Here is a 15,613-nt window from a genome sequence, read left to right as displayed (position 1 = left end):
CACTGCCTTCTAACAAAAACAGTCGCTGTTATTTGGGGATGGGGCGAGGGATCTTATTTAAGTTGTTTGGAGTGTGATTGTTAACACACGGTTCTGCAGACCTAGGGATATTGATTTTTGTTTCATTTGCATGGCAGCAAGCCAGTGCCAAGAAGCCTGCAGTCGGAAGTCTGCCAGCAAATAAATCTCTCTGTCAGATGATCTGTCCCGTAGCAGTGTTTCCTCTCATTCCTTCTTGAATGTTGAGTGTGTCATCATAGCCCTCCCCCAAAAGCAGGGAGTGGGGTGGGGGTAGGTGCTCGGCTTGCCCCGGGAGTGTTGAGCCTGGATACGAGACATTTTGTGAGGCAGGATTCCTAAAGGCAATAGCAGATTGGGATCTGTTGGAGCCTACACTCCTACTCCGGGCGGTCACTCTGCCCCCGGGGAGACTGAGGTCTCAGGGACGCACTGCAGACCTCGGGTCCGGAAACCTGCAGCTCATGGGGACAGCCCCACCTCCCCGAGCTGAAACGGGAGACGGCGATCTTTCAATCCAGATCCCACCGCCTCAGTCATTTGTGGCACAACCAGCTTGAATAAATCTTCATTCTGGTCTTCACCTAATTCGCATGTTTGCTCCTGATCTGGCGGGGCAGGGGTGCCAGAAGGAGGCCTCTCTCCTCTCTCTGTCCAGACTGGTGATCCGAACGCTTGCAGTGGGTGGCTTGTTTGTTTCTGAGCGCTTGGTTTTATGTGCTTTGGATATTTTAATCTTTTTCATCTTTTGTGTGTTTTTCCAAGTGACTTTCCATTTGCAGTTATTACAAAGTAGTGGCTATATTCCCCGCGTTGTACGGCACATCCTTGAGTACATATTTTAATTTGTATTTGCTTTTCTCTGTCCGTGAACTACCTGCTTGGTTGGCTTTGTTGGTATAAATAACTGGCTCCTGTGGACTGGGCAGTTGAGGGTAGCCAGGTGAGGACAGGCCCCTGGAGCAGCCCGCAGCTCCTGTGATGTGGGATTACTGGGGCTACCTGTCAGACCCATGTGAGCGGCGGTACCTGCTGGATCTGCTGCTGTTTACACGCTGACCTGCTCGACTGGGGCACAGGCTGCGGAACCTTCTGGCAGTGGCTGTCACCCAGCAATGCCCCCTCCCCTGTGTCACGTGGCATTGACCGCAGCCAAGGATTTGCTGTCGCCCGAGCCCTCCCTGAGCTGGTGCAGCCGGACGCATCGCGTAAACAGCAGCTCCGCGGCCATCTTCACGGGTTTGTCCCCCTGAACACAGCCACACACGTGGGCTGCAGGGGCCGCAGAGCTTCCAGTGTGAGAAGCACAGCCCCAGCCCAATCTTTTTCTGGCCCCTTTTGGTTTCTGTCCAGGCATTTTTCTAGATACAGCTCGATTGATGAAGTGCATCTGTAATCCCCATCTAGTTCCTGGGGACACTGCCCAGAGACCCCTCAGGACAGGAGACGGGATGTCTGGGGCCCGTTTACATGGGGGCTATGGGAGAGGCTGGTGGTGTCACAGTGTTAGGGCAACAGGAACCGGTCACTTTTGCTTCACTCCTGCTAATGTCGTAGCAGTGGTTTCCAGCACCGTAGGTGTGCATGCTGGGTCCCCTGGGTCAGAAGTCCCATTGGATCTGAATGGAGGTTTGTTCTTCTCTGGCCCTCTCACACCTGGGGACTCCTCCCATGTCCCTGCCTTTGTTTGAAGGTCCCTCTGCACAGGAAGATCTGTGCTAGAGAGTGGGGTCCAAATGATTCACTGGTTCTGAGAATGACGATCCAGAAACCATCAGCCTGGAGATGGGTGCCATGAGACCCCCAAAGACACCCTCCCACCAAGGCAGCTGATCACACCCACTCCCCAACCTCAAAGCAGAGCTGGACCAGGAAGGGCGGGCTCAGCCAGCCCCCTGCATGTCTACATTCGGGGACTGGGTGTGGGGACTGAGCCTGGGAGCTAGCTGGCCCTGCAGAGAGCAAGCAGTGGGATGCTGACCCTAGGTGTTCCATTGTTAAGACCCTACATCCTAACCCCAGGAGATGTGTGAAGGGAGCAGGCCTCTCTGGGCTGTGGTCCAGGGAGCGTTCCTTAGCCCAGAGCCCTGGCTGAGCAGGGCAGGGCCAGAGCTTGGGGCTGGATCCCTCAGCACTGCTCCAGCCCCCGCTGTGTTCCAGGCCTGGGGTCAGGTCTTGGGCACTCACACGTGGGTGCAGCCCAGCCCGGGCTTCTGGGCATTCCCACCACCGCCCACCCAGTTAGTAAATAAAAAGACAGTCACCATAATGCGATAAGGACACACGTGGGGAGCCTGCAGCACTTGAAATGCATCCAGAGCCTGCGCCCCGGCAGGGGGCACTGAGCGCAGGGCTCTGACTCCAGAATGAGCGTCAAACTGCAGCCGTGGTGGTCAGGCCGAGGGAGAGGTCACTGTGCAAACCGGCGAGAGGGTGGCTGTGTGTGTGTGTCAGTGTTTGTTCCCGGGAAGGCTGTTGAGGTCCTGGCTGCTGCCTGGGGCTCCCTGGGGCATCTCCAGGCTTCCCTTGCTGGTCGACCTCTACCTCCATGATCAGGAAATCCTAGCCTCAGTTCAGCTGGAAGAGGGTTTGTCCAGAGCTCTTCTTCTCCCCAGCAGTCACTTCCAAATCAAGCTCTCAGGAAGGAGCTGTGCACTTTCAAGGTGCTGGCAGGCCATTCCAACACCTGACGCGAGTCCCAGGTCAGTGGAATCAACAGGCTTGGGTTTGCTTTTGTATTTGGGAGGTGTTTGGGGCTGGCAGAAGGAAAACGGAGAAGGAAAGGGCAACCCACTCCAGTACTCTTGGCTGGAAAATCCCATGGACGGAGGGGCCTGGTAGGTTACAGTCTGCGGGGTCACAAAGAGTCGGACACGACTGAGCGGCTTTGCTTTGAGACCTTTTGGGGGGCTGGCCGCTTGCACCTGGGTTGAGAGTCCCAGCTCCCCCTTTGGTTCACTCTTCCTCCTCACCCAGGGTGCCCATCAGCCAGGCCTGCCCTGGTCATTGTCATTGTCCTGGGTCACTTCCCAGGCCCGGAGGTGGGAGTCTGTCTGGCCGTGGGGCATTCGGCTCACAGACTGGCCCTATCCCAAGCTCTCTGTCCCTCAGAAAGGCCCACTCTGACCTCTCAGGTGTGGACTGGGTCCTTCTGTCCACGGAGGCCGGCATCCGGGTGAGCTGTGGCCTGGTGGTGGTCCAGCTGCTGTCCACGCAGCGGGCAGAGGGCGGTGCTGCCAGGCCTGGGTGAGGCTGAGCCGAACAGGCCTTTCACAGAACCGGGTCTCTGGACACTTCTGTCAATTCATCTCTGCGGCATTCCACTCCCAGCTCTGTCTGCCCTGATCCCCGCTGCCAGGCGTGTGTATCCATGGTCGTACAAGGAGTGTGGTCTGTGGGGACTTGGGCTTTGGGTTTTCTTCTTACTATTATTACTATTATTTATTTTCTTTGACTGTGGCATGTGGGATCTTAGTTCCCTCACCAGGGATCAAACCCATGCCCCATGCACTGGGAGCACTGGACCCCCGGGGAAATCCCATGTGGGGATGTAGGTGTGGACTGTCTAATAAACTCCACCCAATAAGGGGTGGGGGGAGTGGGCTCCTGGCTGCTTGGGGGGCTCCGAGGTCCTTGTTTAACAGGTTTTCAACCTGGCATGGTAAGGGACACGGAGAACGTGATTAATGAAGTTATTCTTGCTGCGCTTTCCTGCCATTCAGTTTAAAGGAATCAATCCGTGTGCTCACGAGGGAACGTGGGGCCAGGACTATGGCTGGACACCAGCCAGCTCTGCCGCGTTCCCGCCGCCAGACCCTCTGTGTGGCCCAGGCTGCCCAGCACAGGGTGGCCGAGCCTTCTCATCTCTCAGGCATTTTGTCTTCTAGTTCTGGAAAGCAGGTCTGAGTAAAAAGAGTAGGGCCCGTGCAGCAGGGCCTCTGCCTTCAGAAGCAGCCTGTCCCATGTGGCTCTGTCTGCGGATAACAGTTTTGTGGATTAGCATCTCTTTCCAGCCCCCAACTCCTCTCTGCATTTTGAGAAATGGCAGTCTCGTCCAGAGCAGCAGCTAGACTTTCCCAGGGACATGAGCCCCAAGACGGGGCGAGCTGTGGTGCGTTTATCTACCCGAGAAGAGGCCAAGCCAGCACACCCCCTCGCCACATTACTTCCTCACGTGACCTTTGCCCTTGAGTGTCCATTGTCCACACACGGCTTCTCCAGTTCACATTCTTCTGGGTGGGACCTGGGTAGGCCAGGAAGCAAAACCCAGAGTCCTCACTGGCTTTTGGTACCAGACACCTGACCGGCAAACATTTTCTCCCGTGGTGCCTGGAAGCACAGAAGGTTTCCTTTTGATAAAGTCCAGTTTCTTTCTTTTCCCTCTGGTTGCTTGTGGTTTTGCTGTCCTCCTCCAAGGTCATGAAGCTTTATGCCTGTGTTTTCTTCCTAAAAAGTCTGGAGTGTTAGCATCCTGAGTTGACTTGAATATAGAGTTGGCGGGTGGGGAGGCTTCCTCCGCATTATTTTGCCGGTGGATGCCCAGTTGTCCAAGCGCCATTTTTGCTTATTCATCTTACCACTTGCCTTTGGCAGTGCTGGGTCTTCATGGCTGTCTGCGGGCTTTTCCCTGGCGCGGTGACGGGGCTGCTCTCTAGTCGGGGGTGCGAGCTTCTCATGGCGGCAGCTTCTCTTGTTCTGAGCATGGGCCTCCGTAGTTGTGGCTCCCAGGCTCGAGAGTTGTGACACACAGGCTTAGCTGCTGCACAGCATGTGGGATCTTCCTGGATCGGGAATCGCACCCACGTCTCCTGCGTTGGCAGGTGGAGTCTTTACCAGCGTGCTACCAAGGGAGCCCCAAGCACCATTTTTAAAAGAGAAAAATCAACATATATTAATGTGGAAGATTTGCAGGTGTTTGGAACCTATTTTTTGTCCCCAAGATTATTCAAGGCAAGAATTCTGAAGCCATTTCTTAGGTTCTTTGCTGGTACATGGAGTTATTTTTCTTTAAGTTTATGAAAGGGAAATAGTGCTTTCATCCGTCACATAGCCCGCGTTAGCAACGTAGAGCCTACGTGTACCTAATGTACCACTGCTAGGTGTGTTTTACCCTCCTCTGGGCTGGCTGATGCACAAAGCACGTTTTTAGTTGTTTTTCATGTAATGGGGAAAAAACAAGACTATTGACTTCTACGTGCTCCCTCCTGCTCAAGGAACAGGAAGGGACAGCTTTAACAGGACAATTTAACAGGCAGTTAAATGTAGCCCAGCAGTGGTGCTCGGCGTATGAATAAAGCACCCTTTGCCAAATCGTTAGGAGAGCATAAAATCAAACCTGTAAACACTTGTCCCCACCAAGAGGTGGGCGACTCTTGGGGATGAGTTTTCCCAGGCTCGGTTGAGAATTGATCCCAGGAAGGGTTTGCAGATGTGAGCGGAACAACTCCTTGTTTAACTGTGGGAGGGCTGGGTGAGGAAGCCCTGGTGCCGAGTTTGTCCTGAGCGAGCTCTCTGGACGGGCCAGGAGGGGAGTCAGGGCTCTGTATCTGACTCCTGTGAAGTGCTGGCGAGGCCACTGGGGAGCGGGTCCTCCCAATACTGACTTGATGGGAACTCAGAGCCCCCGCAGGGCTCAGGGGGCCCTCCTGGTCCCAAGTTCCCCTGATAGGCCTCTTGCCCTCTCCAAGACTGGGGTCAGCGAAGCCAGCCCTGAGTGCCTCCGGACCTACCCAGCCCAATCAGTGTCACTGCCCTGCAGCATCTGGGCGCAGTGATCGCATCTGATTCCCAGGAAGACTCTCAACAATTTCCCTTTTTAAAATGAAAACTCTGAGGCTCAGAGGGGTTCGATTCTTCCCCAGGTCACACAGCAGGGCAAGGACTTTGGGCCAGCCTGTCTGACTCCAAACTGTTCTTGGTCTCTGTGTCAGGAGGAAGCACCAAGCACAGCTCAGGAAATTCAGTAGTGCTGGGACCTGGGAGCACTGGTCCACGCCTGCAAGAGGCAGTCAAGAGGGTGATTCTGGAGCATGAGCCCCAAGGTGCAGTGAGCTTCACCTGCCCAGGTGCAACATTGAGGGCAAGTTGGGGCCCCCTCCCCAGCCTTCTGAGGACCCCATCACGTGGATGGGCCCAGGCTTTGCACAGCAGAAGCTCAGTGCTGGTGGCTCCCAGGGCACCTGCAGGCACTTGCCTGTCCCCAGCTGGTGCCCCACAAGCTGCCCTGGGACACGTGTGGCTCTGCTGTTGAGCCAAGCCCTTGTTCTCCGTACTGTGCTCCCTCCTGGGGAAGTCACCAAAATTAATTCTGTGTGATTAAATGGAATGTCAAATGTTCCTTGATCCTAAGAGGATTTAAGCTTGGCTCTCAGAAGGGCTCTAACACACACACAAGGGTAAAATTGAGTAGATGGAGAAATAATAAGGGCAGGAAAAGATGAAGCTGGGGGATGCAGCCAGAGCTCAGAGAGGACTCCCCATTGTCCTGTGCACAAAAAACAGGAAAGGATTTCACACTGAGCTTCCTAGCCACCACGGTAAAGAGGGGAATGAGATTGTTGTAAGGTTCACATTGTGCCTAAGACGGGACCACGGAGTCCATCGCTCCAAAGACCCTTTTTCTGAGCAATCAAGAGCCGAATTTTTGCTGCCCTCAACCACATGTCCAGAGAAGCCAGCACCGGCCCGAGGTGTGCAGTGTAATGTCCTCTCCCCCGCCGCCCCAGCCTGCCCCCTCCCACTGACAGGCTGCTACCCTGTGACCGCTTCCTGCCTCTCATCTGAAATTTCAGACAAATTTGTCCCATGGCCTTGCCCAGTTGAAGCTGCTGAGCTCACAGGCACAGGCTTGGGGCCTGGCTGGGCTACTTCGGCAGCTGGCGGCTGGCTTCCTCCCCCAGGGTATCTGCCGCTTCCATCATCCAGCCCTTGGTTGGCATTGCCAAGTCCATGGGGAAGGGGCGGTTCTGCTCAGTTGAGGGGGCTCTCTGCCTGGGGGTGGGGTGGGGTGAATGTTGTCGTCAGCACCCCGGCCCAGGCCTGTCCCTTCCCCTCCAGCCGCGGTCCTTACAACTTCCCCTCTTCACCCCACCAGCTTCCCTGCTGGAGAGCTTTCTGTGAGAAGCTTTTTATTTGAAGGGATAAATATGGCTTTGTGATGGGTTCTAGTGAACTGGGCTTTGAGCCTGGATTGCTTAAGACATCATTAAGTTTTAAGAAAAAGTTATAGCGGAAAAGAGCAGGGTGGGGACGTCCGACCAGCTGTCGCACTCGGGAGAATGAACTTCCTGGCTGCTTTGGGGCCCGAGGGCAGCACGCTTGGCCTCCGGCCCGCTGGACAGCAAGCCTGTGAAAGGGTGCTTAAGACTCACTTTCCTTTCGGTTTTAGAGCCCCCTGTAAAACTGCAATAAACCGAAAGCCTTGTCCCTGTTCTGTCTACTTCCTGGCCTTAGTGGCTGCCACGGCTAAGCAGCAGGGCAGTGTTTTGTTTTTATGGGCCCTCGGCTCAGGCAGTGCAGTTAGAAACATAAGCCTGAGTCTGCCAGGCTCTTCCAGGGGCCTTTAGGGAGAAGGGCACGTTGTCTGTTCCTCAGGGGCCCTGGTGGAGCCAGTCCTTCTGATCAGAGGGGACGAGTCAACCGCAGAGGCAGCACCCCGGGCGGGCAGCACCCATGAGCAGCCCTGCCCTCCTCGTGGTGTGTCCGCTGTGACCCCCGACCTTGACTGGGGGGCTCGCAGAGCCAGGCTTGTTCCACTACTGTTTCCTGTGCTTTGGAAGGAGTGGCCCTTCAGGAATCGAGAAGACTGGGGTGTCCTTGGCTTGGTGGGGACCCCTCTGTGGGTCTTCCTGCCCCTGGGGTCCCGCCAGCCCCGCGCGAGCCCATCACAGGCGGGCGGCACTCGGGCTGGGCTGTGGGTGTGTAGCGCCTGCCTCTGCCAGACTCCTGGCATCTGTCGGTTCTTTTCTCATCTTCACTGTGTTTCTCTCAAACATCGCCTTGTGTCGTTGCTACGGGCACGTTTTTAGAACTTGAGAAATACTCAAGCGAAATATACAGTGAGTGGCTTCCACTGGCGTCCCCCCCACCCCCATGCCGTGGGCAGGGCCTTCCTAGAAGTCTCCAAGGCTCAGGGGCTCAGCCCCCAGCCAAGCGGAGACCACCAACCTGGGCTGCTCAGCTTCCCCCGCCCAGTGTTGAGGCTGGGGTGGGGGTGGGCGACGGGTTTCTGAACACCCCGGCTTGTGAGCTGGGACCAGAGTGTGGCAGCTGCCCACACGCCAGGGAGCAGGCCCTGGATGCCCACCTCTCAGCCAGTGCCCACCTCCTGCTGCGGGAGCCCTGGTCCCGGGGAAGGTTAGCCGGGCCCTGACCAAGGAGTGGTGGGTGAGCTCGACCGCTGAGACACGGCGTTGAGTTCACCAGGGTCACTGTCACACGTGGCCTGGGAGCCTGAGCCTCCTTTGTCCTTGAGAAGTTCCTGCTGTGGGCTCATCTCCTTGGCAGGGGCTTGGAGGAGCTGCCACCAGGAAGGATGGGTGAGAGGCTCGAGTCACTGGTGGCGGGGGCCATGGAGGGGCTTGTGACTCCTGGCAACCCCCACACTAAGAGCAGAGGCTCCAGAGGCTCCCACGGACGCCGTTGATTGGAAAGGAGGCGTGCATATGTTCCCAGCCGCTCCAGGCATAAGCTGCCTGGTCACTTGCCCCTCCAGAGACTCTTCCCCCATGTTGAGGGGGGCAAAGGTGCAGCCTCACCTGGACTGGGAACCAGAGGGTCCTCGCACCCAGAGACCTGCTGTTCCCCAAGCCCGGAAGCTGTGGGGCCACCCACATGAGACTGAGCCTTTGGGGGACATAAGGACCATTAGGTCATTTGACCGAAAAGTCAGAAGCAGAGCCACGCGTCCTTGGCTGCTTCAAATGTGTTTCTTGGTGGCGGGTTTGCTTCTCCATGGCGCTCAGTGTGGTTTCCTCTGGACCGGTCAGCTGGGAGGGTCTCTTGCGCGCTGATGTGGGTGATGTTTGCCCCGCCCCCTGCCGAAAGCAGTAGGTTTCCAGGCAGAACATCAGGTGCTTCTTCTGGGCAGAGGGGTTCAGCGGGCGCACAGGAGGCTCCCTGGAGACTGGGGGGAGCACTGAAGACCCGGGGCCACCCTGCAAGTAGCGTGTCCAGTGCAGCAGAGTCGGGGCGTCTAGATGCCAGACAGCCTGCCCGTGTGTGAGTGTCTGAGAAAGTGCAAAATGGGCCTGGTTTTGTTCTTCAGCTCTATTGGGCAAAGGAAAAGTATCAGTCGCTTCTTTTTCTCAGTTCCAGTTCCCCGGCGTGGTGTGGACCCTACACAGCTCAGGCTGCCAGGACAGTTCACCTGGGTGGCTCTGAGGGGTCAGTTAAAGTGACGGTGGCGCTGGTCTTTCTGGAGGTGCAGAGCGGGTCTCAGTCGTGGCACTTAGGACCTCGCTGCGTCCTGTGGGAACTTTGATTGTGGCACACAGACTCCCGAGTGTGTGGGCTTCGGTAGTCATGGCGCACGGGCTTAGCTGCTCTGTGGCAAGTGGGATCTTAGATCCCTGACCAGGGATCGAACCCACATCCCCTGCAAGGTGGGTTCTTAACCACTGCACCACCAGGGAAGTCCCAGATTGTACTGTTTTTTAAACTAGATGGCGTGCTTCCCACAAGTCTAGACCTCTGCTTCCAGAAGCTGCCGTCGTGTGCACCCTGGGTTCACGTGTCTGCCCAGTGAGCCTGGGGTGGGGTGTGGGCAGGGGCCAGGGCCCTGGAGAGCCTGTGAGCCTCCAGCTCACCAGCTTTCTGTCCAGCTGTTAACCTGAGCTAAGGCGAGATGGCCTGAGAGCATCTCACTCGGAGGCCATGACTCATTAAGATCCATGTTTTATTTAAGAAGCTAAGCTACTTATTGGGCCGCTCTGTAGCCATCTGGACCGAGCCTACAGCTACCTTTATAGAGGTCACTAAAATCAGGACTGAGGAGTGGCTGCAAACCAGCACCCCCACCATGGGGCACGCTCAGCCTTCTGGGGAGCCCCCTAGTGTGGTTCACCCCCCAGCAGTGCCGCCCCTGCCTGAGGACGCAGAGGGCCAGAGCTCCCCATACTTGCGGTTTTTCACGCCAGGGCAGTGCTTACTAGCGTATTCACAGCTGAGGAGAGGAATCTGGCTTTGGAAGACTGAGGGGCATTCAAGTTGCTGATGGTCTTTCGGGAAAGGGCTGTGTGTACAGTGACCACTGGGCTTCCTTCCTGCCTGATGGTACTGCTCATCCCTGGGCAACCTGTGAGCAGTGCCCGCACAGCCATACTTTAGAGATGACTTGGGTTCTGTGCCCGACCACCCCAGTAAAGTATCATAAATAAAGCAAGTTGCACTAACCTTTTTTTCTTAGTGGTTTCGTATTGGAATACAGTTGGTTAACAATGTTGTGTTAGTTTCAGGTGTACAGCAAAGCGATTCAGTTATTCATATCCATGTACCTGTTCTTTTTCAAATTTATTTCCCATTTAGGTTATTACACAATACTGAGCAGAGTTCCCTGTGCCTTTCAGTAGGTCTTTGTTGGTTATCCTAAAACATAACTGTGTGTGCTTGTCCATCACAAACTCCCAATCTACACAGATTTTCTGGTTTCCCAGAGTGTTCCCTGGTGGCTCAGTCAGTGAAGAATCCAGCTGCAATGCAGGAGACAGGGGTTCAGTCCTCGGGTAGGCAAGATACCCTAGAGAAGGAAATGGCAACCCACTCTGTTTTCAAAAGAAAGAAGAAAGTGAAGTCGCTCTGTCATGTCTAACTCTGCGATCCCAGAGGCTGTAGCCTGCCAGTCTCCTCCGTCCATGGGATTTTCTGGCAAGAGTACTGGAGTGGGTTGCCATTGCCTTCTCCAGGGCATCTTCCCGACCCAGGAATCAAACACAGGTCTTCCGCATTACAGGTTGACGCTTTACCCTCTGAGCCGCCAGGGAAGCCCCCACTGTTTTCAAAAGGCCATCCCAGAATCCTGCCGTTGCCAGGCCTTGGAGACGAGCCCTGGTGAGAGCTGTGCAGACAGCCTCGCCCATCACTGGGGGAGCCACTCCCTGACAGGGATGCTCGTGTTGGTGAACCAGTCCCATCACTGAACCACCCCCAGCTTGATCCCTGCCTGAGGCGCCTCACCTGGGGAAGTCCATCCTCCACAGGATCTCTTGCCTTGATCTGTCCTGGGGATGCCTGGGGACTGGCCTCTGGGGGTTCTTGCTGCACTGGCAATGGGTCCCTGCCGGTCAGAGGAGACGTGGGCTCTCTCCGCCTTGGCCTTGCCTTGCTGAACACATCAGTGCTGTCGCTGGGCGGCCGATGACCCCAGAACCACTGGCTTGCAGGCAGCAGGGCTCTGCCGGGACTGGACGGCCTGTGGCAGCCCTCCCCTCCTCGGCCTGGATGGCTGGACCCTGGACCTGTGGTCCTGCCTCCCAGTGTGGCCCAGCTCACAGCTGGTCTCAGTTTCACTGTGAATTTGGAAGGCATGGTGCCCACCCCGGGGGCCCAGCCGTGGAAGCGGTAGAGCAGCCTCTCTGTCACTCTAGGGGGTTCAGACTGAAGTTCAAGGCCAGCCCATTTCCCGGGAGTGGGGAAGTGGATTCCCCGTCTTGGGATTGGTAGTGGGGGGGAGCGACAGAGTTACCCTGGGACAGGGCGGGTGTTCGAGGCCACCAGGAACAGTACCAGGCACAGCTGAGGTCCTGCTGCGAGGAGTTGGGTGCAAACCCAGGCACCTGCCGCAGAGCCCAGCCCCACCCGGGGCGGGGGGCTCTCTCCCCTTCCTCTCCAGAAGCCCCCCCACCCCCCGCCCCCAGCAGAACAGAGGCCGTCCCAGAGTGACTGCGGAGGGCTGCGCCTGGCTGGGGGAGGCCTTTGCGTCCTTCCCCTGGGGCCTCCCTACATCTCCCTGCGTCTTTCCACGCTCACAGTGGTGGTGTCACGTGTGGAACACTGACCTTCACTTCCTTTACCCAATCAAGAGGCAGACTGGGTCCACTTAGCATGGCCGGCAGGTGTCAGCTAGCCTTGCAGGGCGCCCCACGGGGGTCAGCAGGGAGTCTGAGACCAAGACCGCTGGGGTTGATTAGTCATGCCTGCCATGAGCGCCGTGGTTGTGTATCTGCATTTGTCATCCAGGTCTGCTTTCCTCTCCAGCCCTGAGCACATGGCCATTCAGCTCCAGCCTGCATCGAATTGCAGGATGTTCCGATCTCGCTTGGCCTGTATTAGACGAGTGGACTTCCACATCTAGGCTCAGATAGAAACTGATTTCGTGTTTCTGATTTTGTTTTCATTCTTATTTTTTGGCTGTGCCACATGGCTTGTGGGATCTTGGTTCCCCAACCTGGGGTTGAACCCCGGCGTCTCCCGGCAGTGGAATTGCAGAGTCCTGGCCACTGGACTGCCAGGAAATTCCCTCCTGTTCTGGATTTTGAAGTATCTTGGGGAAAGCTGTTTTTTCTATAAGCCAGATTCTCTGTGCATGTAGAGTTCCCTGAGGAAATCATCCATGCCTGTATCCTCACTGGGGCCTAGAACCAGGCCAGGCTCTCACATGGCAGAGCTTGGAGGTGAGAAATCGGGAAGGAGTGGGGATGGATTGGATCTGAAGGTCCACTTTGAGGGCAGCCGGAAGCCTGTGAACCAGTGTCCACTCCAGTAACTGCCTTTTGCTTCCGCCACTGTGGTTCCAGCAGGTCCCAAAACTGCCCTCAGGCTGTAGGTGCACCGTTCCTTGCTCATCGCCTCCGTCCCAGGACATTCCTGCCCAGGATCCTGGGACATTCCTGCTCGGGATTCCAAGCCAGTGAGAGAGGGCTCACAGCCACTCGGGCCAGGTAGGGCGCAGGATGGAGGCTGAGTGCTGGAGCAGGTCATGTTGCGATGCAAAACTAGGTGTGAAAAGCGAGCCCGCCAAAGAAAAATTAGGTTCTCCGGCGTGCCGGGAGAGCATGTCTGCACTTGACCAAGTTTTCAAAATCAAACTGCAGCCTGGGCACATCCCAGACTGGCCCGGAGAAAGCGGATGCGGCTTCCTGAGCCTGGAACAGCTGCCCAGGGACACCGCAGAGAAAAGCACTTTTGCCAAATGAAAAGGCAGATAGCAGTGTGGGAACAAAGATGAGGCTTCCAAAAGTAACTGCACTCTTTAGCGCCACACTTAGGAACACACATCATTCTGCAAATCCCTGCCTTGGCAGCTGCTCTCTGAACCTCCCCTTCACCTTCTGCTGCTGCCGTGGTCCCTGCCATGAAAGGCGAGGGGCACTTCTGCAGGTCAGGCACCTTCTTGGGGTGTTGGGGACAGTCACTGCCTTCGCTCACTTTCCAGAACTGCTTTCTGAGTAAGCTCCAGCCAACTACAGAACGTTTGTTGTTAACAGTGTAGAACAGTTTTCGTAACATGAATAAACATGTTTACAAAGCAAGGGAAGCCCGCACCCGATGAGGCTCCACAACCTCCTTCCCCAGGCAGGAGTCTGCTGTCCCAGGCCGCGGGTGGACGAGTAGACCCTTCAACACAGCCACGTTTGCGAGTTGAAAGCCGAGTCTCGGATAAGGGCTCATTTCTGTCCCAGGGTCAGCATCTGGTTCCCACTTGGCCGCACGAGTCACGAGCTGCAGCTCCAGGTCATGGAAACGCCAGCCCATGAAACATGCTGCTCATCAGACATGGGATCTGATTCTGCGTCTGACCTTCTGGGGATCAGAACTGACGAACCCAGCCAAGAAGGGTGGGGCCATGCTGGGTTGCAGGAAATGGTCTTTTAATTGGGGACCAGCTGCATTTAAGGGATGGAGGGGAGACATGATCAGATCCTTGCGAAGTGATCTGGGCTAGAGGGCAACAGGTGCAGGCCTGACATGTCCCTCCCCACTCACTCCAAGCCTCTGGGATCTGCATGGCCACATCTCCCCATTCTCCCCAGGGCCACCTGCATGTGAGGATGGGAGCCGCCTTCTACCTTCCAGGCCCCCGTGCAGGTCCTGGGAGCCAATGACCAGCTGGTTGATCGTCTCCCCATCCTCTTGCTGAGTTGGGCAGAGCAGTGTGTCTTGTCTCGGTCTTTCTGTGGCCCCACGCAGGTCTCCATGTGCTGGCCTTTCCGGGTGCTTGCTCAGGGTGTCAGCTGTCAAGACCAGTGGTACCGCGCAGAGAATCCCGGGCAGCAGGGAAGACCTTAGGATGGACTTGGGATGCATGGCAGATCCTCTTCCCTCAGGGGTCCCAGCCCCATCTGTGCGTCCTGTGAGGCCTCAAACGGCAGCCTCGCTGTACCTGCCCAACCCCGTCTGTGAGCAGAGAGGTGACCCTGCACAGGTGTGGCCGTCCACACACGTGACTGTCATCCATTATCCTGGCCAGCCTGGCTTTGGGGACTCTGAGGTTGCTGCAGTGTGGAGACACTTCCTAAAATCTGGTCCATTGTTAAAAGAGGCCTCTCTGCCTGCTGGGTCAAACATGATTATTACAGCCACTATCTTCAGGGTAAAATTGTTCAACGACTGAAATCCGAAAGCTGCAAAATCACATCTCAGACAGTTTGGTTCTTAAGTTGCAAGTGACAGAAGCCAACCTTTAGAAAATGATGCATGGTTCTGTGGAAGGATGTCCGCTGAACTCACTCAGTGTCCAGAAAGGCCAGGAAATACGCCACAGGGCCACTCTGCATGGCATGAGCACGTCTTCCCATTTTTTCGACTGCAGCCCCGTCAGCCTGGGGAAAGGAGCTGGTGCTGTTTTCCAGATAAGGTGGCATCAAGGCTGGGGGCCCGAAGTTTACCGACGTCTCCCGGGGGCCCTCCCCTTTCCACCTTGGAATTCATAGAGTCCTTTGAACTTGGCATTCACTGGACTGCTGGTCACTCTTAACAAACCTCCAGCAACTCAGCCTGGTGTGGTCTTTGTTTTCCACTAAGTGTGTCTAATTGCACAATTATTTGTGTGCAGCTGCAGCTCGAAGCAACGCCAGGCCTGGGGCAGACATCAGAGGTAGCCTTGAGCTGGGGCGCTGCGTCCCTGCTTGTGAGGAAGCAAGCCTGAAACCAGCAAGTAATTGACACCAGGGGAGTCAGCTGAGCTTTCTCTGCCCTGCAGACCTAATGCTGGATGAGCTGTTGAAAGTGCACTGATACGCCTTCCGAGGTGTGTCCAGATGCAGTTGGAATTATTCTGAAATGGGTGGAGTGAGTTCATCAACGGGAAGGGAGACTGGAGAAGGGCAATGGTCAGCCTGACTTGAGGGCCGCCAGGACCCTCTGATCCTCCTCATCAGGTGCTTTCTCGGCCTCTGCTGGGTCCTTGGTCCCTGAGTTTCAGCTTCAGCATCAGTCCTTCCAATGAATATTCAGGACTGATCTCCTTTAGGACGAACTGGTTGGATTTCCTTGCAGTCCAAGGACTCTCAAGGGTCTTCTCCAGCAACACAGTTCAGAAGCATCAATTCTTCGGTGCTCAGCTTTCTTTATAGTCCAACTCTCACATCCATACATGACCACTGGAAAGAACCATAGCCTTGACTATACGGACCTTTGTTGCCAAAGTAACATCTCTGCT

General features: G+C 56.0%; 1 protein-coding gene across 7 annotated transcripts in view; it reads left to right on the top strand.

Moving 5' to 3' along the window:
• CTBP2 (C-terminal binding protein 2) overlaps positions 1–15,613 on the top strand; it is a 168,284-nt gene that overhangs the window by 136,035 nt on the left and 16,636 nt on the right. The window lies entirely within an intron of this gene.

Source organism: Bos javanicus, chromosome 26 (assembly GCF_032452875.1).
Source record: "Bos javanicus breed banteng chromosome 26, ARS-OSU_banteng_1.0, whole genome shotgun sequence".
NCBI classification, from domain to species: domain Eukaryota; kingdom Metazoa; phylum Chordata; class Mammalia; order Artiodactyla; family Bovidae; genus Bos; species Bos javanicus.
This window is presented reverse-complemented; position numbering and strand designations above follow the sequence as displayed.